The following is a 23,678-nucleotide window of genomic DNA, read 5'->3' as shown; positions in this document are numbered from 1 at the left end:
ATTCAATGGCTGTGGGGCAGCGGGAGGGAGAAATTTTTTTTAAAAATTATAAGGCAGTGTACTAATGTAGGAGCAGCTGGGTGGTGCAGTGGATAGAGTGCTGGGCCTGGAGTCAGGAAGACTCCTCTTCCTAAGTTCAAATCTGGCCTCAGATACTTCCTAGCTGGGTGACCCTGGACAAGTCATTTGACCCAGTTTGTCTCAGTTTCCTCATCTGTAAAATGAGCTGGAGAAGGAAAGGGCAAATCACTCTAGTATCTTTGCCAAGAAAATACCAAATGGGGTCATAAAAAGTCAGACACAAGTGAAAATGACTAAACATACCGGGAGAACAGGAAACAGACAAACAAAGGTTAAGTAACTTGCCCAGCTAGTAAAGACTTACGAGTTTCATGGGTTGAGTTGGCAGAAGGCAAAGTCAGTTTATGCGGGCTTCAAAGACTGGGCCTACACTAGTCAATCTCTACATTACATAGATAGAGCACAGAATTTTTGTCACAGAGTCTCAGAGTGTACAGGACCTCGAAAGTCCTGGGGTGGAATGGGCGGCTGTGGAAGCTGGAAGAAATTCAAGGTGGTATGACAAGGTTATATGAGATCAAATATATTGAGCACTTTTAAAAAAGTGAATGGAAATGAATGGATAAACTACAAAACAAACATATGAATCTACGGATAGAGACTTGGAAGAAGTAGCTGATGTTTAGTTATGAAATGATTTTTTTAAAAGAGGAGTATGATGTAATAGTCAGATTGGCCAGTTTAGAGGTTGGACAAAATGATCTTTTAGAAACCTAGAATTTGGGAGTTGGACCTCAGCAGTATCTAGACCAGGGGTGGGGAAGCTGCAGCTTTGAGGTCATGTGTGGCCCTCTAGGTCCTCGAGTGAGGCTCTTTGGCTGAATCCAAACTTCACAAAATGAATCCCCTTAATAAAAGGATTTGTTCTGTAAAACTTGGAGTCAGTCACAAGGCTGCACCCAAGGACCTAGAAGGCTGCATGTGACCTCAAGGCTGCAGGTTCCCCACCCCTGGGTTAGGAGATTTAATATTATCCCTGGTGAATCTCCATCTAGTGTGCTCCCCCAGTATCAATCAACCAGTTGACCTCAACTAACTCTTAGAAAGAGATACTGAGAGAGCATAGCAAGGACAGAAGTTACAAAAAACATCCCTTATTCTTTGTGTAATAAGGTCACTGGGGACAGTAGGCTCAAACTTAGGTTAGAGAGTACAAAATATTCCCCCTAACACCACCACCCCTGCTGCCCACACAGAAAGTCCCTAAGGAGAATGAGCTCCCTCTTAAAGTAAAAAAGTATTGAGGTATGCAAGTGGGGGACATATGGGGTCCAGGGGTCCCACAAGTCACTCCCTTGCTCAGCCGGGGGGCTCATGAGCCTCAGCTGCTGTTACCAACCCTGGCTGCTAAGCAAACTTCTGACATCCTCTTCTTTGAAAGCTCACAAGGTCATTACTTGGTCAATTCCGACCTCAGATACTCGACTTAAAATCAAGAAAGAACCGACCTCAAAGAAACAGGCATCAGGCATCGTGTACTCAGGGACACCTGTGGGCCAGGTAGATTGGCGGGGGAGGGAGCGAGTGCCCTTTCCTCTACCTGGTGGCTTCCTTCAGTTCTCTCACTCAATACCAGGAAAGAAAAGGCCAAGAGAGGAATGTAACCCTCCTTTGCATGCAAACTCAGTGACTGCTGTTCAGCAGACTGTCAGAAGACAGTTACCACACAGTTTCATGGGTTGAGGTGGCAGAAGGCAAAGTCAGTTTACGCGGGCTTCAAGGATTAGGCCTACACTGCTCAATTTCCACATCACGTAGATACAGCACAGAATTTTTGTCATAGAGTCTCAGACTGGACAGGACCTCGAAAGTCCCAAAGTGGAATGGGCTGCTGTAGAAGCTTGAAGAAATTCAACCCGAGCTTAGAGGAACATGTGTGGCCCATGTTGGGATTCCATTCTTGATTGAGTTGGTCTAGAAGTTAGCCCTAGAATACTTAGAGTTAGCTTCTCTCTGAGGACCCAATCTGATAGTCTGGTGAGAGCTGGGAGAGTAAAGTCAGAAGCGGTCCAACAAATAAGTAAAACTTTCAAAGAATAGCGTCAAGAACACTAAAGAGCTAAGGACAATCAAATAGGCTGGTTTTTTAAGCTATGTTGGAAGAAAGAAGACAAGGAGCCAGTGCTTGGTGTGGAGGGTGGGAGGGGGGAAGGAATAAATAACAACACAGACAAGGTGGAGCTGCTCAGTTTGTGTTTTGCAATGATTTTCTCTACCAAGGAGAATGATCATTGAATGGAAGAGACCAGAAGTGGCTACCAGGCTGCTGACACCCAAGATAAGTAACAGTAAGATAAGAGTAACAGAGTTCTCCTTGATGAATTCAAGTCACTCTACCCAAATAAACCAAACCCTCAGATGCTAAAAAAAATGGGCTCAATTTGGAACTATATGCTTAAAGTCACTAAACCATGGATATCCTTTAAGCCAGCCCAAAGAAATCAAAGAAAGAAAGGAAAGACCCTTGTGTACAAAAACATCATAGCATCACTTTTGTTATAGCAAAGAAATCAAAGGGCTGCCCATCCACTTGGAAATGACCGAAGGAATTATGGTATATGAATTAATAATGTGCTACGGTGCTATATAAGAATTTATGAAAGGGATGGATTCAGAGAAAGCTGAGAAGACTTCTATGAACTGAGGCAGAATGAAGTGAGCAGAACCAGGAGAACTATTTATACAATGACCACAACACTGTAAAGAAAAGACAACTTTGGAAGACAACTCTAATCAATACAATGACCAATATTTACTCTAAAGAATCCACAATGAAATTTGCTACTCCTACACCCTCCCAGAAGGGAGATGAACTAGCGCTATAAAATGAGACATATTTTCAGACATGGCTGATAGGTAGATTTGTTTTGCTTCCATATGCTTACTGGTTATAAGAGAGGGTTTAAAAAAATTTTTTTGATTGGGGGAAAATTGGATGAGAAGGGATGAGTGATAGTGATGCTCAAAAAAAAAAAAGGAAAAGAATACTGTCAAGAAACCATTTAAAAGAATACATGGGGGGCAGCTAGGTGGTGAAGTGGATAGAGCACTGGCCCTGGAGTCAGGAGGACCTGAGTTCAAATCCGGCCTCAGACACTTGACACTTACTAGCTGTGTGACCCTGGACAAGTTACTTAACTCCATAGCCTAGCCAAAAAAAAAAAGAAAAAAAAAGAATATATGGAAGAGAGCAGAAGATGCAGCAGGATAGAGACGAGGAAGACAGCTTTGAAAATAACTTTAAAATTGATCACATACTTTTAAAAAGGAAATAAATGGGATATAGCTGGGGCTCCTGATTTCATAAGAAAATTTTTTTTCTGCTCTTCTTTGTATATGTAAATGTTCATGTTTGTGGTGCTGCTTGAGTTCAGACAGACAAAAACCAAAATCTTTCGAAAGATCTTGAAGATGTGGTTGCTGAGCCAGTGACAGATATTTGAGAGAGCATGGAAAATGGAAGAGGCCCTGTGGGATTGAAGAAGCATAAACAGCAGCTTTGCTGGGGCTCCTTTTCTCCCTCTGCAGGACTAGAGAACAGATGCTTTTATGGAATTCGTGCTGAAAGTGGCCTCAGAGACCATGGGGCCCTATCTGCTTGTTTTACAGATGGGGAAACTGATGGCTGCAGAGGTTGAGCAATGTGTCCAGAATCCCACGGCTGAGGGCAGAGGCAGGAATCAAACCCTTCTAATCCTTTGTTCTAATCCTAATGCCTTTACTTTTAGGAGCAAAAAGGAGAAGGGATTGGTGCAAAGTCACACAGGTAGCATCAGAGGCAAGATCTGGGCCACTAGGCGGCGCCATAGTGCATAGAGCACTGGGCCTGGAGTCAGGAAGATTCATCTTCCTCAGCTCAAATCTAACCTCAGACAGTCAGACCCTGGGCAAATCACTTCACCCTGTTTGCCTCAGTTTCCTCATCTGTAAAATGAGCTACAGAAGGAAATGGTAAACCACTCCAGTATCTTTGCCAAGAAACCTAAGTGGGGTCACAGAAAGGCAGACACAACTGAATAACCATATGTCCTGAATCTAAATCCTAAACTGTTTCCACTGTACTATAATGCCTGCCTCTAAAATTCTAAGGTCTAGGTCTCTTCCAGATCTAATAATAGTCTATGATTTGGGAAGCAACTAAGACAAAGTCCTGTTACAGAATGGAGGAAGGACAGCTCACTCCTAACTCTGGGCATCAGAGCAGACAGCCCCAGAGCTGGTTCTAAAAGAGAATGTAGGATTTCAGCAGAAGGAACACTCTTCTAGAACTTATGACCAAACAATAGATAAAGAACATTATGAAATGCAAAATGGATAATTTAATATATTAAATATATTAAATTGAAAATTAAATCGAAATATATTAAATATATAATATATATTATATTAAATTGAAAAGTTATTGCACAAACAAAGCCAATGCAACCAAGATTAGGAGGGAAGCAGAAAACTGGGAAAGAATTTTTACAACCAGTGTCTCTGATAAGGGCCTCATTTCTAAAATATATAGAGAACTAAGTCAAATTTACAAGAATGCAAGTCATTCCCCAATTGATAAATGATCAAAGGATATGAACAGGCAGTTTTCACATGAAGAAATTAAAGCTATCTATAGTCATATGAAAAAATGCTCTAAATCACTATTGATTAGAGAAATGCAAATCAAAACAACTCTGAGGTACCACATCACACCTATCAGATTGGCTAACATGACAAAACAGGAAAATGATAAATGTTGGAGAAGATGTGGGAAAGTTGGAACACTAATGCATTGTTGGTAGAGTTGTGAACTGATCCAACCATTCTGGAGAGCAATTTGGAACTATGCCCAAAGGGCTATAAAAATGTGCATACCCTTTGACCCAGCAATAGTACTTGTAGGGCTATATCCCAAAGAGATTATAAAAATGGGAAAAGGACCCACATGTATAAAAATATTTATAGTAGTTTTTTTTGTGGTGGCAAAGAATTGGAAATTGAGGGGATACCCATCAATTGGGGAATGGCTAAACAAGTTGTGGTATATGAATGTAATGGAATACTATTGTGGTATAAGAGATGATGAGCAGGCAGACCAGAAAAACCTGAGAAGATGTGTATGGACTGATGCTGAGGGAAGTGAGCAGAACCAGGAGAATTGTATACAGTAATAGCCATGTTATGCAATGACTAACTTTGACAGACTTAGCCCCTCTCAGCAATGCAAGGATCTAAGACATCTTCAAAAGACTCATGATGGAAAATGCTGTCCACATCCAAAGAAAAAACTATGGAGTTTGAATGCAGATTGAAGCATATTATTTGCTGGTTTTTTTCTTCTGTTTTGTTTTGCTTCTTCTTTCTGGTGGTTCCTCTTATTGGTTTTAATTTTTCTTTACAACATGGCTAATGTGAAAATGTGTTTAATAGGGATGTATACGCAGAACCTATATCAGATTGCATGCCATTTTGGGGAGGGAGGGGGAAGTGAAGGGGAGAAAATTGAAAACTCAAAAGCTTATGGAAGTGATTATTGAAAACTAAAAATAAATTAATTAAAGAATAAAAAATTATAATAAAAAGAAGACTTTTCTAGGCTTGTTGGAGACTCTGCAGAAAGACACAGAGACAGAAGGGGCAGGATAAGGTGGGCATCCAAGGCGGCTGGAGGCCAGAGTCCATGAGTCCTGCCTACCGCACAGGTATACCTCACTTTATGGAGCCCTGAAATAGGAGGGGCAAGGCTTTGACATCAGCAGCGTGGGACAGATGAAAAGGGAGAAACAGATGATTTCATTAGCATGAGGCCTCCCTCTTCTGACATAGATCATGCCCCTTCCGCTCTGGAAACGTTCTGTGAATTTCTGTGGCCAAAAGAATTCCTCCCTGGAGGTGAGCCCATCTGCTCTCAAGCAGGCTGCTACTTGGACAATAACTGCTCCATGTGGCCCTATACACATAACTGCCAGTCCCTCGAGGACAGGGATGTTTTGCTTTTCTACCCCAAGGACCTAGCTCCTGGCTCATTGAAGATACTTAATCAATGTTTGCTGGTGTAATGGACCTAAGCAGATCACCCCAGTGGAGGAGGTAGAGGAACCTGATGTAGCAAGAGTGAGGATGGAGCGTAATGGAAACGGCCTGCAGGGACCTGGGCCTGCGTAGACATTCCCTGACTGGGCCTGGCCTGTGACCCACATGGTGAGGAGGAGCCTTGTTGATGGCCTGGGTATCTAGAACTGAGTGCTTCCAAAAGCAGCAGGGACCAGAGACTCGGGCATTTTCACCTTTTCTCTTGTTCATTCTCATTTTGACTCCTTTGATAACATTGCCGCAGTGAGACGCAGTACAGAGAGAGCCTTCGGTTTTCCCCACAGAGGCTGGTTCTTTGCCTGTCTCTGCTTTCGTTCTCCAGTTGTAGGTGAAGAAAGTGGGGGGTGGGGGGGACTTAGAGAATTTCAAAAAGTCAGAAGAGCAAGTCATTCAAATCCTTGACTTGGATTCTACACCAGGTTTTACAGCCAGCTAGCTCAGTATTTATGCCCCAAGGAGCAAGGAGTGACCTTTGGGACCTTCCTAAAGGTAGCTGAGGTGGAGACCCACCTGGCAGTCAGGAATCTGGGGGCGCCAACTCGATGTAGAAGCTGTCGGAAGAGTGAGCCCACTGTCCTTCCAGAGACCAAGATGGCACGGAGGGAGTGTGCCCCTGACGTGTTAGGGGCACATGGTTGTATTTTTCTTCCTGATATATCTTCAAAGCAAACATCTTTTTCCTTTTTTTCTGCTTCTATTAATTTATTTTGATTTATCAATAATCACTTCCATAAGCTTTTGAGTTCAAAACTTTTCTTCCCCCTCCCTGCCTCCCTCCCAAGGTGGCGCGCAATCAGATATAGGCTATACAAATACATTCCTATTAAACATGTTTTCACATGAGTCATGTTGTAAGGAAGAATTAGAACCAATGGGAGGAACCACAAGAAAGAGAAAACAAAACAAAACAGAAGAAAAAAAATAGCAAATCATATGCTTCAATCCGCACTCAAACTCCGTAGTTCTTTCTCTGGATGTGGATAGTATTTTCTAGCGTGAGACTTTTGGAGGTATCTTAGATCCTTGAATTGCCGAGAAGGGCTAAGTCTATCAACCTTAGTCATCACACAACATGGCTGTTACTGTGTACAACGTTCATATATCCTTTTCTAGAGATTAATTGATGTTAAGTGGTAAAAGAGAACCGGACTACTGATAATTGGCATCTGGAGGGGGAACACAGCCAGTGGGTTCAGAACCAGTGGCAAGAGGGAAGAGATATCCCTAAGCCTTCAGGATACCTAGCCCTAGTTCATCGAGGCTCATGTGGAGCCTGCCTGGCTCTGGGACATCCTACTCAACACACTTACTGGATGTAGAGTACCTGGCACATAACAAGCATAGAGTCAACTAGCATTTATTAAGTGCCTACTATGTTGCAGACATTCTGGGCATAGAAAGAATGGCAAAGATTGTCCCTGCTTTTGTGCAGCTCACAGCCTAATGAGGGAGTCAAACAAATGAGCTAAAAACCAGAGATAACTTCAAGAGGAAATCAGCAGCATTAAGGGCGATGGGGAAAAGCTTCCCATAGAAGGTGGGATTTTAGCTGGGACTTGAAGGAAGCCAGGAACCAAGGGGCAGAGCATTCCAGGCACTGGTAGCACAGCCAGAGAAAATGCCTGGAGAGGGGAGAGCCTTGGGGCAGGCAGACCCACCAGCAGCTAGTGCAATGTTCCAAGGATGAGGTGATGAGGTCCTGCACCAGGGTAGAGGAAACACCAGGGGAGAGAAGGGGGTGTGCACAAGAGGTGCTGAAGATAAAATCCATAGGATTTGACCACAGGTCAGATGTGAGGAGTGAGAGAGAGGGAGGAGTCCAGGATGACGCTGGAGCCTGGATACCTGGGAGGATGGCAGTGCCCTTGACAGAAATAGGGGAGTTAGGAAGAGTTGAGGGTTTGGGGGAGAGAGACAATGAGTTCAGTTATGCACATATTAAATCTGAGTTGTCTGTGGGATTAGAGGTGGAGAGATTAGGGCTGGATAAATAGATCTGAGAATCATCTCCATAGGCAGGCAGGCAATAAGCATTTATTAAGCACCTACTATATGCTAGGCACTGTGTTAAGCATTTATTAAGCACCTACTATATGCTAGGCACTGTGCTAAGTGCTGAGAATACAGATACAAGCAAAAAGAAAGACAGGCCTTCTCAAGGAGCTTACAATCTAATGAACATGGTTGAGTCTAGAAAGGATGGGTGAAATGGGATCCCAGGACACATGGAGGGCTTGGCCTTGGTGAGGAGGAAGGCTCATGTGAGACGTGGATGAAGGAGGTGGGGTGGGAGAGACCTGAGATGAGGCCTCCGGAATGGGCTCTGTTTTTTCCAGTAAAAGGAGGCAAAATTCTCAGCTGAGAGGGTGGGAGGAGAGGTTTGAAGGGAGATAAGAAGTTTAGAAAAATGGTGGCTGGTGGGATAATGAATGGATTATGGAGGTGGGGTTGACTCACCTTTGTCTTTGGATGCTTCAGGGCTGGGCGCATAAATCGTGCTTCTTAAATTTGTAGCTTCTTGAATTGTTAGGAAGTCATTGATCTCATCCGTAAGGATGGAGCCCGAGGATAATTCTCCTCCAGTAAAAGGAATTTCTTTTGTTAGGTAAGGACTCCTTTTCATTGAGTTAAATAAACAGAATCCCTTTTGTTTGCCCTGTGGCACATTTTGTATCAGTAATAAGGCAACTAGTGGGGTCAAGAAGACCACTATTGAAATCCTGCCTCTCTGCCACTGTGTGACCCTAGGCAAGTCACTTAACCTCTCTCTGCCTCCGTTTTCTCATGTTAAATGAGAGAGTGGCACTGCACCGCCTCTGAGGGCCCTTCCCCCTCCAGAGCTAGAATTCTATGTGAAAATATTCTAACCAAGTCCTTGACAGAATTTGATTCATTTTGTTTCAAGAAAAAAAGTATTTTAACCTCCAGAGGAAAAAGTAACAATCTTTCTGAATTATATGTGAGTTTTTAGGCCCCGAAGAATCAAAATTATTTATTATAATAATTCTTGTCCTTGAGCTGGTGTTTATAAGGCCCTGTTTTCATAGCCTTCGGCCTCTGAACAGCCTTGTGAGGAAACAGATAGGCAGGGCAGGTCCAGTTATCTCTGGCTTACAGAGACCCAAGCCTGGACTCTGAGTGGGAAAGAGACTTGGCCAAGGCCCCAGGGTTAGGAAGTCTGGGCATTAGGAGGGTCCCAACAACCTCAGGGGACTAATGGCCAGTGTAAATACTGAGTTCAGAACGCCAAATCCAGAAGACCCCAGTGAAATCCAGACCCTTCCCCTCTTCTCCACCTTGGGCCCTCTCCATCCTTCTATTTCTTCAAGGTCTGGTCAAACGATCCTTTCTACAGAAACCGGATCTCCCTACCCCATGTTGTTAATGTTCTTCACCTTATCTTGTTTGGACACATCAGTGTGGCAGCCTGGCTAATGGATACTGGCTGTGTGACCTTGCACAAGGACTCCTCCTCTCAGAGAAGGTGCCAACCTGCATTGGTGAAGGGAGTTTCCTCATCTGGGAATTCTCTATCCCAGTGAAATCACAGGGCCGGTCCTCATCCTTAATTCTAGCTATAACTGTGTCTGTTTCTGTCCGTTGTGACCCGGTGGAGATCCAGCAGAGAAGGTGGAGAAGGAGCCCTGAGATAAGTAGGAGGAGAATTGGAGAAATCAGGGTCGGAAAAGGCAACAAACATGCATTAAGCACCTACTATGTGCCAGGCACTGTGCTAAGAACTGGAGAGGGGAGGAAACAGCATTTATTAAGCACCTACTGTGTGCTGGGCACGGGGCTAAGTATGTTTTACAAATATTATCTCATTTGATGACTTTGAGAGGAGGAGGGACAGAGGTCGAGAACAACGCCTCGAGAAACAGAATTGAAGTGAAGTGAAGTGAATTGGAAGGAACGGCACGGCGGGGAGGGGGCGGGGCTGCGCTGCGGGCTCGCGGGACCTTGGGGAGGGGCAGGGGGAGGGAGTCGAGCTCCGGGAACAGCTGGGGGCGGGGCTGCGCCGGGCCCAGGGGGCGGGGAGGTGGAGCTGGGAAGAGCCCGCGTGGCTGGCGCGGGGCAGGGCGAGTGCGCGTGCGCGGCCAGTCAGCCTGCTGCGGGTCCCGGATGGGGAAGTGCGGACGACCATAGAGAAGCAGCAGCGGTGGCGGCGGCGGCGGCGAGAGCGGCCGGGCCCTCCCTCGCTCCCTCCCTCGCTCGGCTCAGGTAGTAGCTGCAGCCGCGGTAGGGGCGCCTCCGGGGTGGGGGAGGGGCCGGGGAGGCGACAGCGGGGGAATGGGGACAGGGGCCTTCGGCAGCGCGGGCCCGGGGAGGGGCCCCGACCATGTCGCGACAGGCGCCGCCATGTCGCGACAGGCGCGGAGGCCCGCGCGCCCGCTCATAAAGCGCGCTCGGCCTTTCGCCCTTTCGGGCTATGTCCCGACAGGGTCAACCCCAGGGCCCCCCATGTCGCGATAGCCCCCTTTCTCCTCCTCCCCCCCAAAAAACTCGCGGGGCCTATTAGGGATCTAAAGTGGAGCGGGGCTGGGAGTGGCCGCCCCTGACCCTGGCCTTGGACCTGGCCAAGAGCAAGGAGGGGAGCACTTGAGCGCCCCTCCCCCACAGAGCGGGCGCCCCACCCCCCACCCCACCCCGGGGAAGGACAGCTTCCTATCCCTGCCACTGTGCGGGATGCGCCCGTCCTGGAGACTCTCTCCCTTGTCCCAGAGAGAGCCCCCCAATTTCCCCCCTCCCCTCGCCCCCAGGTTGGGAGAGGGCCAAGCCCCAAGTTCCTCCCAGGGGGAGAGAGCTGCAGCATCCCCGACACTGAGCTCCTTTCCAAATTCCTTAAGTGAGGAGAGTGCCCTCCCACCCCCTTCTAAATCCCACAAAGAGAGAGTTTCCCTATCCCTGCCACTGGGCTCATTCCTAAACCCCCCAAGTGGGGAAAGTGACCTGCCTCAGAGAGACCTGCCAAGTCCCACAAAAAGAAAAGCCCCCTTCGTGCCCCCAAGACTGGAGAGGGTCCCCCCACCCGGAGAGAGCTTCCCCATCTGTACCAGAGATCTCCCTAAATACCCCAAGTAGGGGAAGATACCCCCCCTTCCCCTTAACAAATCTCTGCCCCACTTTAAAGGAGGACCACTCCCCTTCCCAAAGTTCTAAATTCTTCCTGTCCTTTAAGGTAGATAGAGCCCCTCCCCATTCCCCCTCTATGTGGTACAAGAATAGGGGAATAGGATCTGGTCCCGTTTCCCCTAGTTCCCCTCTCCCCAACCCAAAAGGAGCTAGTATAACTGCCCTCTCATCCATCCTAGTACCCAGCCCCCAGCCTGCTTCCAGCTTTCTGGCCTCATAGTGTGGGGGTGGGGAGTCCTATCTTATTTAATTCTAGAAGGGGGAAGTCCTCCATCACCAGGACTGCGTTTTCTCCCCCCACTCCCTCCTCTCAAGGGGACGCACCCTGAACCCCCATTCTGAGACAGGCTGACTGCCCTTGAGAGGGAAGATCTCAGCAGTCTCTTAAGAGGAAGGAACTGCCGACTTTACTCCTTGTGTAGAGAGACCTCAGCCTTCCTTGTCCTTCCCTTCCAGGCTGGGGGAAACAAACTGTTTCTTTCTTTTCTTTCTTTGTGAAAAGAAAGGGGTAACTGCCTTCTTTCTCTTCTTTCCCTCCCACCATACTTTCATTAAGAGAGGAGGGAGACCGATTCCCCAATTTCCTTTGGCTTTTCACTGTGAAAGGAGTGCTTGATTTGAAGTCAGGGCTGACCTTGGGCATATCACTTCTTTGGCCTCAGTTTCCTCTTCTGTAAAGTGAGGGGATTGGCCTAGGTAATCGGTAAGGTCCCTTCAAGCTCAAATCTAGGAACCTGTGATTCTGTGGATGGAGAAGGCCCAAATTTCTTTAAGCAGTCAAGAAAAAGAGACGTCCCCAATGGAAAGGGAGACTTCACTGGGCCATCTCCTTGTAGAGCAGAAAACCTCCCCCTCTCCCTTCTCCAGGAAAGATAGAGCTGTTCCCACAGGGAGGAAGAAACAAAGCTACCTCCCACCATGTTCCTACGGAGTCCCTACAACGTCCATTTGCATCCCTTGTACACCACTACCCTCCCATCTGTGCATTTTCATTCTTTTAGCCCCCTTTCTTCCTGGGGTGAAGCGGCAAGAGGGAGATGGGCCCTCTTGCTTGGAGTTTTCTAGAATATTCCTTGTGGAGAGATTGACCCTTGTGTTCCCGGCCCCCCTCGGTTGAAGTTTTCCTTCCCAAAGCCAAAGAAAGGCTCTTCTCCCAGTTCTGTTACTGGGGGCTCAGCTCTGTTCTCCCAGTTGGGTTGTCTGAAGCTTTGGGAAATAAAGTCTCGTTCTTGGAGGGGAGATGAAATGTGAATTTCTGAGGGCGGGTATGCTCTGTGAACATGCTCCTCAAACTGAGCATGGCAGGCAGCGTTCATCGTGGATAACTTTTCTTTTCAGTAAGACATGAATGAATGAGGTTAGACTTTTAGAAGACAGACATCCTGGGAATTATTACTTTGTATTGCTTTTTGTCCCTGTGCTACATGTCGTGATGTTTTGGGGGAGGATCTCAAGCACTGACCTGTTCCATACTTACATACAGTCGCAGTAAAAGTGGATGACGGCTTATTCTTGGTTTTCCAAGCTTTTAATAGGAACCATCAAAAGGGCTGCTTGTGCTTTAAGTAATCAATATTGGTTTGTTCTTTTTTTTTTTAAACTTCTTTCTCAGTGTACACCCCAGATAGGAAAGATCCAGGATATTAGGGGCCTTGGAGTCTAGTCCTCACCCCCAGCTGGCAGCAGGAAGTGAAGATCCATGTCCACTGAGGGGCATAGTGAACCCCAGAGCTGTCCTGATTGACCCTGAGCCTGGTGCTCTTGGCCCCATTCTAGAACACCTCCACATACAGAACATAATGAAGCAGCCTATCCTTTTCACCTAAAAAAGATGGGGAAGAATCTTGGGGATCATGGCAGGATCATTGTGAGGAAACCACCTTTTGAGACTTTAACCCTGGAAGGCCCTGAATTTAAGAATACATTGAAGAACTCTTTTCCTTCAAAGAACATTTTGTCGATTTTTTTAAACTGTAAGGCAAAGAAAATAGAGAAAGTAGGATGGAATTTTTTGTTTCAAAGTAAAATTGTAATATCTACTTGTAATTATTTGCATTAAAATGCATTCACATAGATAGGATAAATTATAGTAAATTTATAAAAATTGCCTCAATTGAGGCACCTGGTCGCTCTAGGATTTACTGCAAAATTCCTGTGAATATAATCTCTTTTTCCAGAGAGGATCCCCTGGTGTGGAAACTTCCTTTGGGTTTGCAGGTCAGCACCCTTGCTGACCACCCTTCAGAGAGTGGCTTGGGGCACTGCGAGGGAGCAGGCCCGTCCATAGGCGAAGCTCTGCCTCTGGTAGATTTAAAATGCACTCAGCTTTTTGGTAAGGAATCCATCATTAGCTCAGGGTTTGGACTGCTGACTGTGGAGGGGGTAGAAGAGGAGAGGAGATGGAAAGCAGTTTATTGGTGGCTGTACGGAAGAACAATTAGTAAATTTATGAATTTATGAATTTTCCTCTAGGTCTGGGTTGGGGTCTGTGAACTTGGTCTTCTAAAAAATATTTCAGTTGAATTGATTTCCTTCATAATCCTATGTATTTGATTTTGTGCATTTAATTTTTTTTTTTATTTTTAGGCAATTGGGGTTAAGTGACTTGCCCAGGGTCACACAGCTAGTAAATGTCAAGTGTTTAGTCTGAGGTCGGATTTGAACTCAGGTCCTCCTGACTTCAGGGCTAGTGCTGTATCCACTGCACCACCTAGCTGCCCTGATTTTGTGCATTTAAAAACATTCTGAGGAGTCCACAACATCAAGAGTTTATGAACCCTGCTCCAGATGTTTTCAGATAACAAGTTGATTGTGAGTCACGAGTTAGGATCACAGGTGGTTTACCTCATCTCTTGCTTTGGACCAGACGGCCAAGCTCAGCCAGTCTACAGGCATGTATTAGTAGGCCTGACCCTCTTTGTTCTCCAGGCACAGTGCTGCCCTCAGGGAGCTCCCATTCTAATTGAACACTTTCTAGTGGAAAGACCTATTTTATCAAGTCTGCTAGACCAGCTTTGCCTAAGATTTCCCCAGCGGAACTGAAGTGGAATGGAAGGACAGGTAGTAAGTTTGCTGATCATTTTTTTCATTGTTATCTTTTAGCTTGTCTGCCATTACAGTAGCTATACAAGGATAGAAATTCTTGCCAGTATTTTTTAAAGAGCAAAGCAGCACACCCTTGTAAAAATGGCTTGTGAGAGGCAACGTTCTCGGCTTGCTAGCTCATCAGATTTGTAACATTTCTTACCGTGGTCTCTGTAAAGCTAGATCTGTTTTTTTAAAAAAGGGGGGGGGTAAGAATTCCTGCCCTGCCAATATCACGAGGTTGTGATAATCTTTATACATCTTGGGCAAGGGTGAGCAAACTCCAGTGTGTTTTGTTCATAGGCCGGGTTCGGCCCCTGGGCCCGCTATTCCAGTGGTGACCTCTGTTCTTAGGGTGCTACAGAAATCCAAGCTTTCATTACTAAGCTCTCCTCCCCTGAAGTCCAAGGGAAGGACTCTGGCTTCTCAGAGGATGTGGTCTTGTAAGCTTTGGCAGGTGTACCCGAGATGGAAAGCCTTGGCCCTCAGCAAGGGTGCCTTATCCCCCATCCAAAGACCAGAGCCTTGTCAGCTCACCAGAACATGGCTTCTAGGGGGGTATTTTTAAATTTAAATAAATTTAATAAATAAATAAATTTAAATAGTGTGGTTTAAATAAAACCACAGGAATTCCTGTTATGATCAGATGAAAGTGGACAGATCCTCTGAACAGTAAAATGACCAGTTTTTGAAGGGTCATTTCACATGTGTTAAGTGGCCTAGCCTGGGGATGTTAGCATGTTAGGAGAGGAGATGCAGAGGTGCAGAGTTTAGATAAAACACGATTGGTCCTTACCCTCGTGGGGTTTCCAGTCTGATAGGCTGCACAGATAGCCATCAAGGAGACTATATTGGTAAAGGCGCTTGGCCCGATGCCAGGCACATAGTGAGTGCTTCATAAATGCTTCTCCCTTTCCAATAATACACAAGTAATACAAGATGAGGAACTTAAGAGAAGTGAGGTTGGAGGTGGAAAGGGGGCATTGAGAGAGTGTTCTTGTTCACTGCTAAGATTGCAAATTGGTTTATGTCCTTTATCCTGTTTGAGCATTTCCTCAACAACTCACAGGCAGGCATCACAGGTACTCTCCCCATTTTACAGAGGAGAAACCCAAGGCTCAGGGAGGTTCTCGAAGGGTATGGGGCCTGCAACCTGAGGCTTCTGAGAAGCTGCTTCCCCCCTCCCTCTTGCCTCCAGTTGGAAGGAGAGCGCTCGTGGTGCTGGCTTTTCTTTTATCAGTGGCTTGGTCAGAATGGGAGCCGATCCCCAGCAGAGGGTTGTCTCTGGCAACGGGAGACTCCTGGGGGTTGCGATTCATTTAGTCACCTGGCAAATGTTTATTAAGTATCTGTTTGAGGTGCTGGGAGACCAAAGATCAGGACAGGTCCCTGTTCTCCCGGAGCTCCGTGACTGGCCAGTGGGAGAACGAGGCAGCGAGCATACGTGGCTCTGTGCACAGTGTTTGTTGTGTGATCAGTGAGAGCCACAGAACAGAATGTTGTGTGAGGTCATTTCTTCTGGGAGTAGGAAAGGCTGATTGGAAAAACTGGCCTTCGAATTGGGATTTATGAAGGAATGAATGAAAAGGAAATAGGAAAAAGGGGACGGCCTCAGATCTCCTTGATCTCAGAGCACTTCGTGCTCGTTTTCAAGGTACCAGTTTGTAAATGTGTCTTATACTTGGGGACCTGTCTCATCACTATCATAACTCTTGTGGGGGGGGCAGCGTGTCCTATTTATGTAGCTCATATTTGTATAGGCTGCTGTTTCTGTTGTTGTTCAGTCATTTCATATCCTTCCCCAGCTCATTTTACAGATGAGGAAACTGAGGCAAACAGGGTAAAGTGACTTGCCCGAGGTCACAAAGCTAGTAAGGGTCTGAGGCTGGATTTGAACTCAGGAAGGTGACTTCCTGACTGCAGGCCCAGCGCTCTATCTACCGAGCCAACGAGCTGCCGATAAAGTGTTTGAGCGTTTCCTCGACAACTCATAGGCAGGCATCTCAGGTACTCTTCCCATTTTACAGAGGAGAATACCTGATAGCTACCTGAAAGATACCTGAGTATCATTAACCTTTGAAGGAAAATAGTGATTCCTATAGGCGGAGAGAGAAGAGAGTGAGAGTGTGAGCGGGATTGCCGGAGCAGAGGCAGGAGATGGAGGGGGTGGGGTAGCAGCTGTGACGAGAACGGGATCTCATCTGAGACTGTGACTGGAGAAGTGGGGGCGGGGGGAGAACCTGAGGCTCCAGGGAGTTCTGACTTGGCCCTAGTTCCTCAGGTGGGATTCCAGGCCAGGCCTTTGAGAGGAGAGACCATTTGGTTTTATCTGCACATCTAGGGACCTAAGTGCCCAGCAGGAGCCTCCTATGTTCTTCTTGAATTGCACTTCATTGAATCGTAAACATAATAGACTCATCCAAGGGGAACACACGAATGGAGTTCCACAGGAACTGAAAACTCTGTGAGGGGGGCTGTGAAGCCACCAGTCATGGAGGTCATGTCAGACACCTCCATCCCATTGAGTAAGTCTCAACTTCCCTGATCTCCTTTTTCTCATTAATGAAATGAGAGGCTGGACTCAGTCATCTTTAAGGCCCCTCCCAGCCCTGACATCCCCTGTTCTCAGGCTTTTCACAGCTCCAGCTCCCACAGTCTATTGGGTAAACATCTCGAATTCTGACTTGGCCAATCACATTCCTTCCATTGGACAGCACAGACGTAGAAATTATTTTCCATAAGTAATTTTCTTGGCATTTTTATGTAATTGCCCAATTTCTGTAAGCTGTGGTGGTAATAGCACTAGTCTTGGAGTCCCAAAAGCCCTGGGTTCAAGGCCAGGGTCCGACATTAGCTTTGTGATCATTTAAATTCGTTGAGTTTCCGTTCACTTTGTAAAGCACAACTGTTCCATTCCCATGACTACATCCTGAGGCTGTGGAGGAGAAGGCAGTCTGTCAGCCTTTTTAAGCACTTCATGAAGTTGACTTACAAAGCACGTGGTCATCTGCTGTCCTATTTAGAGCAGATGCATTGTGGCTTCTGGAAGGAGTTTATTGATTGATTAGGAACAGGAAGAGAACAGCAGAATAAAACCTCGAGCTAATTATAGGAGAATAGACAAAAGTGTGAAAATCCTTTAACTCATCTGGCTTTCTGTTCCTAACTGTGGAATGTGGGGAGTTGAACTCAGTGATCTTTAAATCCAGCTTTTCTGATTCTGAAACCCCTTTCCCTGATGCCAAAGACCAAGGCAGGTTCGTCTTGTTGGGGAGCCACACCGGCCCGTCGAAGACTGTCAAGCTTCAGGCTCAGATGGGCAGTGACCAGGTGAAGCTGCTTGGGGCTGACATCATAAAGGATGAGTTTCGGGGGCCCTCAGGAGGGAGGCGCAGTGAAGCGACCAAAGAGATGTTGGTGCTATTTCAGGCACCGTAGGAACAAGAGATTTTTCTAGCATCGTTGAGTAATGGAGCGTGCTCCATTTCAGTCAGTTTTCCAGGTGACTGAAACTGATCCCTTTATGTGCCCAAACTATTTTTATCTTACCTATTTTTAAAGGAAAATTTAAAAGAAGGCCTTATACCCTTCCAAACCCTGGACTTAATGTCAGAAGAAACCTTCGCAGACATCACAGCTGGCCCACAGTGGAATGGGCTGTGAGGGGAGGTGGTGGGCTCCTCCCCACGAAAGGACCACGTCTGGACCGTGGAAGGGATTCCTGGTTTGGTGTGGCTCGGACTTCCTGCCCTCTAATTTTCCCTTCCAGTTTTGAGAGTCTGTGGTTGCACTATTGAACAGGACCCTTTCTCAGCCACCATAGTGGTTATTCTTAGGAACATCTAGTTAAATTGGTTTGGGAGACCCTCAGGGTCTGGTGACTTTTGATCTAGGAGCTTGGTGTCCCTGACCATAGCTCTGCAGCTGGCCTGGAGCCACGGGGGTTTTTGGGTTTTTTTTGCTGCTTCTGTCTTCTCCTGATATTCTTTCTTTGTCTTTAGGCCTGCCTGCAGCAGCCATCAAAGCGTCTCACCCTGAAGTCAATGATTAACCTGTTAGAATCGTTTGTAATCTCAGCTTAATGTTTAGTAGTAATGACCAAAGCAGGGGAAGCAGAGTGCGCCTCTGCCCGCCAGAAGAAGGCTCCTGGCTACATTCCAGGTGGTTGGGGTTGCTGGAAGCCCGACCTGGATGAAAACCGTGTCTGACTATATAAGGGAAAAAGCTTAGAAACACGAAAGGGGTGATCAGATGAAGCCACTTTGTAGGGAATAAGCAACAGGAGCAGAGCACAGGTCGAAGGATCCCAGATGCAGAGCCTTGCTTTACAGAAAGGGAAACAGAGGCCCAGAAAGAGGATGAGACAGACCGGGTGGAAAGGAAGTGAGAATAGGGACAGGAGGTAAGCTGTGGACCTCAGATTCCCAATCCAGTGTCTGGGGCCCTTGCAGAGTGAGGGAGGGAATCCTAAAGTGGAGACCTCGCACTCCCTTGTGGTGTCCTAGGCGCCCCCAGGGGCACTGCCAGAGAGAACGGGGATGGCCCAGAACAAAACTGCCACTGGTAGGAGAATTGTGGGTGGCATCCTCAAGGTGAAGGGCCAGGGGCAGATTCTTTTTTTTTTTTTTTTTTTTTTAACAGTTTAAATTAAAGTTTCTCCAAGAGAGTTTGCTCTTCAGCTTGCTATGTGATCCAGAGTAACTGGCCTCCTAATTCTGTCCCTTGGCGTTATCACATATATGATGATAACGTGATTTATCTGAGCAGCCAGAAACGGTGACTATTAAATGGAGCTAAAAACCGCTTTTCCAACTTCAGTTTTCTCAGTCTTAAAATCTTTGTAATAATAGTAATAAGATGAGGTTTGGGGTTGTGCTGGTTTCAGCTGGAAATGCCTTTGGGCAGGGTTTGAATGATGTGGGTGCAAAGCATTTCGATGTGACGTTCACAAAATTCCCAAGTTATAAAATAATTGCTTACATTTGCATAATGCCTAATGATCCCAAAGTCTATTGTCATTTGATGCCCAGAATAACAGCTCACATTTATATCAAGCTTTAAGGTTTGCAAAATGCTTTTGATCCTCACAACAACCCTGTTAGGTAGGTGCTGTGAAGGAACTGAGGCACAGAGGGGTTCAGTCAGTTGCCTCAGGCTCATGCAGCTTATATGGGTCTAAGGCAGGACTCAACGCTTTGTCCAGAAAGCCACAGATTTGCCTACTCTGTGAGGGGTCCTGGGCTAGGTCATTGGGTGTGCGATTTCATTAGGGTGGGTGTTGCCTTCCTAACGCATCCTGGCTGCCCTTCCAGAAGGCCTCCTGGAGACCTGCTCGGTCGGTCTTGGGCACCTTCCTGTCAGACTTGAAACATTTCATGGGAACCCTGACATCCCTGAGGCGGTTGTCCTGTGTTGCCCTGTGACCAGCCTCTTGATCTTCTTCGATGACCTTTTTCCTCCTTTATGCCACTTATCAGGAGCTTGCTTATACCCACCATGTAGCTTCTGTTGCCCTTTGGGTATTAGTCTCATCTTGCCAGTAAGGACACTAAGTTGATCATGGCGGGGTGGGGTTTGGGGGAAGGGATGGTTTGTCAGAGTTGCATGATCTAGTAAAAAGATTTAAGGACTCAGGAGTTCCGCTCCCACAGCCTGTGCTCTTGGAATAGTTATTAACCTCTGTGAGCCTCAGTTTCCTGACCTGTCAGAAAAAGGTATTGGGTAATCTCTGTGTTCCTTTCTGGCCTTGGATTCTGTGACCCTGAACCCCAGCTTCCCCATGAGGCTTTTACACGAGCTGCCCTTCCCTTCCAGCTCGGAATTTTCTGATTTTAGTTGGCAGGGCCAGGATTTGAACCAGGCATCCCAACTCCCATTCATCACAGGTCAAGAAGGAAAGGCCAGTCTGTTTGTTTCTTCTGGTTGGGAGGCAGGGGAGTTAGCCATAGTGCTAAGAATTGCATAGAGGAGGGGCTGGAGAATGAAATCGGCTTACTAGGCACCTTTGAAGTCTGTCCAGATAGACACTTTGGGGGAGAGAGGCATGAATAGATAGGACTTGGGGGGCATTTTCAGAAAGTAACCAGTGGTCTCCGAGAGGACCTTAGTTTTTTTGATGGTAAGCCTCAAGCCAGCTTTTGTGCTCTCCTCTTTCACCCTCATCCAGAGGGCTTCTTAATTCCTCTCCACTTTTTGTCTTCAGAGTGGTATCATCTAGCCACATCTGAGATTGTTGATATTTCTCCTGGCAACCTTAATTCCGGCTTTTGTCTCATCCAGCCTGGCATTTTGCATGCTGTGCTCTGCATATAAGTGAAATAAATAAGGTGACAATACACAGCCTTGTCATACTCCTTTTCCAATCTTAAAACCAATCAGCTGTTCCATGGTTGGTTCTAACTTTTTTCTTGGCCCACGTACAAGTTCCTCAGGAGACAAGTCAGATGATCTGGTCCCCCGTCTCTTTGAGGACTTGCCACGTTTTGTTGTGATTCATACAATCTAAGGCTTAGTGTTGTCCATGAAGCAGAGGTGGATGTTTTTCTGGAGCTCCCTTGCTTCCTCCCTAGTCCAGCGGATGTTGGCAGTCTCTTCTCTAGTTCCCCTGCCTCTTTGAAAACCAGCCTGCTCTTCTGGTAATTCTTGGTTCACGTATTGCTGAAGCCTAGCTTGCAGAATCTTAAGCATAACCTTGCGGGCATGTGAAATGAGGGCAATTGTTCGGTGATTTTAACATTCCTTGGCATTGCCCTTCTCTAGGGTTGGGACGTAAACTGATCTTTTCCAATCCAGTGGCCACCGTTGAGTTTCCAAAGTCGCCGTCATATTGAGTGCGGTACTTTAACAGCATCATCTTTTAGGGTTTTAAATAGCTCAGCTGGAATTCCGTCACCTCCACTAGCCTTATTGTTAGCAATGCTTCCTAAGGCCCACTTGACTTCCTTTTCCAGGCTCTAGATCAGTAACCACTCCATTGTGGTTATTAGGGATGTTAATAGCTTTCTGGTAGAATTCTTTGGTGTATTCTTCTTAATCTCTTGTACTTAATCATTTTTGTCTTTTATCATGCCCATTTTTTCATGAAACATTCCCTTGACATCTCTCATTTTCTTGAGATCTTTTGTCTTTCCCATTCTGTTGTTTTCTTCTATTTCTTTGCATTGCTCATGTTAGAAAACCGTTATCTCTCCTTGCAGTTCTGGAATTCTGCATTCAGCTGGGTATGTGTATCTTTCCCTTTTCCCTTTCTCTTTCCTTCTTTCCTCAGCTCTTTGCAAAGCCTCATCAGACCGCCATTTTACTTTCTTGCTGTTCCTTTTCTTTGGGATGTTTTTTGTTGCTTTCGTTTGCACCATATTGTGAACCTCTGTCCATAGTTCTTCAGACACTCTGTCTGTCCTTTGTGTCCTCATATCTGTATCCCCAGCCCACAGTCAACACTTGATGCTTGGTCCAGTCCCAGCCTCAAGCGTGAATCCCCTTAAGAGCATTCCCACTAGTGCTCATCCAGATTGAACCATACTTAACAATTCTGGTTAAATCCTCCTTGATCGTAATGAATATCTGCTTTTGTTTGTCATTACTTTGTGCCAGTATTTAGGCTAGAGGAGCAGTGCCCAAGGGAAGGCATGCAGGCTTCGGCATCAGAGGCCTCTCCTTGAGTCCTGCCTCTGACGCTGCCTGTGTGGCCTTGGGCCTGTCCCTTTGCTTTGGCGGTGGACTTCAGTCTTCTCTGCAGAATGAGGGCCCTGAGGCCCCTTCCAGCTCAGCTCCATGATGGAGACACCTTGACTCGCTTTTCGCTTTTGGATGGTTCTCCTTAGAGCTGTGTCTGGAAAGCCTGGCGGTCAAGCCTTGTACCCCCAGGCCAGGCCTCTGTTGTTGTTCATCTGGGGCCTGCTCTGTGTCCCTGGGCTGGGCAAGGAGCTTACACAGGCAGAAGTGAAACAGCTACCTTCCCCTCCCTCTCAGAGCACAGAGCCAGCAGGGGCGGGCTGCTTGGAGCGAGGGTTTTCCTCACCAGGGGAACTACAGACGCACACCAGAACCTAGTGGCAGTGAGTCTTATCTCTTTTCTTTCTTTCTTTCTTTTTTTCTTTTTTCTTCTTCTTCTTTTTTTTTTTTTTTTTTTTTTGGTGAGGCAGTCAGGGTTAAGTGACTTGCCCAGGGTCACAAAGCTGGTAAGTCTGGTAAGTGTCCTGTGTCTGAGGCCGGATTTGAGCTTAGGTCCTCCTGACTCCAAGGCCGGAGCTTATCCACTGTGGCACTTAGCTGCCCCCTCATCTCTTTTCCACGAAACAGCCCTTCTTGTAGTCAAAGGTGGTTTTCATAGAGTCAAAGAAAATGAGGAGTTGGAAGGGACCTCAGACCACCCATCCATCAGAAGTACCTGGCATTCTCTACTCCATCCAGAGGCAGTGTGATAGAGTGGTCAGGAGAACTGAGAGGCCCCAGGTCACTTTTCCTTAAAGGGCTGGAAGGCTGGCAGGTTGTATTGGTAGAGAGAGTTTCCTCATCTCCATTGATTGATGAGATCAGCTCAGCCAATAAGTAAATCAATTAAAAGTTGCTTTAAAATTTGAAACGCGCTTCATACATCTCCTTTGAACTGGGAGATAGGGACTGCAGAGAGTATTAGCCGCCTTTGAAGCTGAGGAGCTAGGGCTTATGGCCAGTATACATCAGAAGGAGGGTTTGCATCCAGGCCTCCTTGGTTCCCAGACCTGCTCTCTGCGGTCCATCCGTCCCTGCCGAAGCCCCTCCTCTCCACCGTGACCAACCAGGGGGCCGTCTCTGTCTTTGTTTGCAGCTGTCCAGCCCGGGGAGCCATCCACCTCATCTGGTGAGCACGTGTTTGCCGAAATCCAGCTGGAAACAGGCTCTTGGCCACTTGTGCCAGTGCTCCAGTGTGGCCAAGCAGAGAAGGAAAATATCTCCCAGTCTTCTCTTCTCCAATCTAAATCGCCCTCATTTCTTCATTTGGCGTGATCTCAGAGCCCTTCCCATCCTGGTCACCCTTCTCTGGACACACTCCAGCTCCTCAGCGGCCTTCCTAGGAGGCAGAATGGTGGAATAGTTGGTTAGAGAGTTGGCCTTGGGAGTTTGGGATACCTGGAATACGATCCAGCCTCAGACGCTCAGTAGCCAAGTGTCGCTGGGCAGGCCGTTTATCTTTTCTGAGCCCCAGTTTGCTCATCTCTAAAATGGTGATAATAAAGCCCCAGCTTTAAAAGGTGGTTGTGAGGCTCGCTCAAATGAGACATTTGTAAAGTGCTTTGTAAATCTTAAGGTGCTATGTAAATGTGAAT

At 46.6% G+C, this 23,678-nt stretch overlaps 1 protein-coding gene across 1 annotated transcript in view; it reads left to right on the top strand.

The window, feature by feature from the left end:
• Window positions 1-10,333: 10,333 nt before the first annotated feature.
• PRR14L (proline rich 14 like) overlaps window positions 10,334-23,678 on the top strand; it is a 61,555-nt gene continuing 48,210 nt past the window's right edge. The window contains exons 1-2 of the mRNA XM_027864022.1: window positions 10,334-10,374; window positions 23,180-23,212. The gene's annotated coding sequence lies outside the window, so the exon portion shown is untranslated. The remainder of the gene's footprint in view (window positions 10,375-23,179; window positions 23,213-23,678) is intronic.

This window comes from Vombatus ursinus, unplaced genomic scaffold (genome assembly GCF_900497805.2).
Source record: "Vombatus ursinus unplaced genomic scaffold, bare-nosed wombat genome assembly UNPS02001287.1, whole genome shotgun sequence".
Classification (NCBI taxonomy): Eukaryota; Metazoa; Chordata; class Mammalia; order Diprotodontia; family Vombatidae; genus Vombatus; species Vombatus ursinus.
Note: the sequence above shows the minus strand (reverse complement) of the source record. Positions and strands in the feature narration are given on the sequence as shown.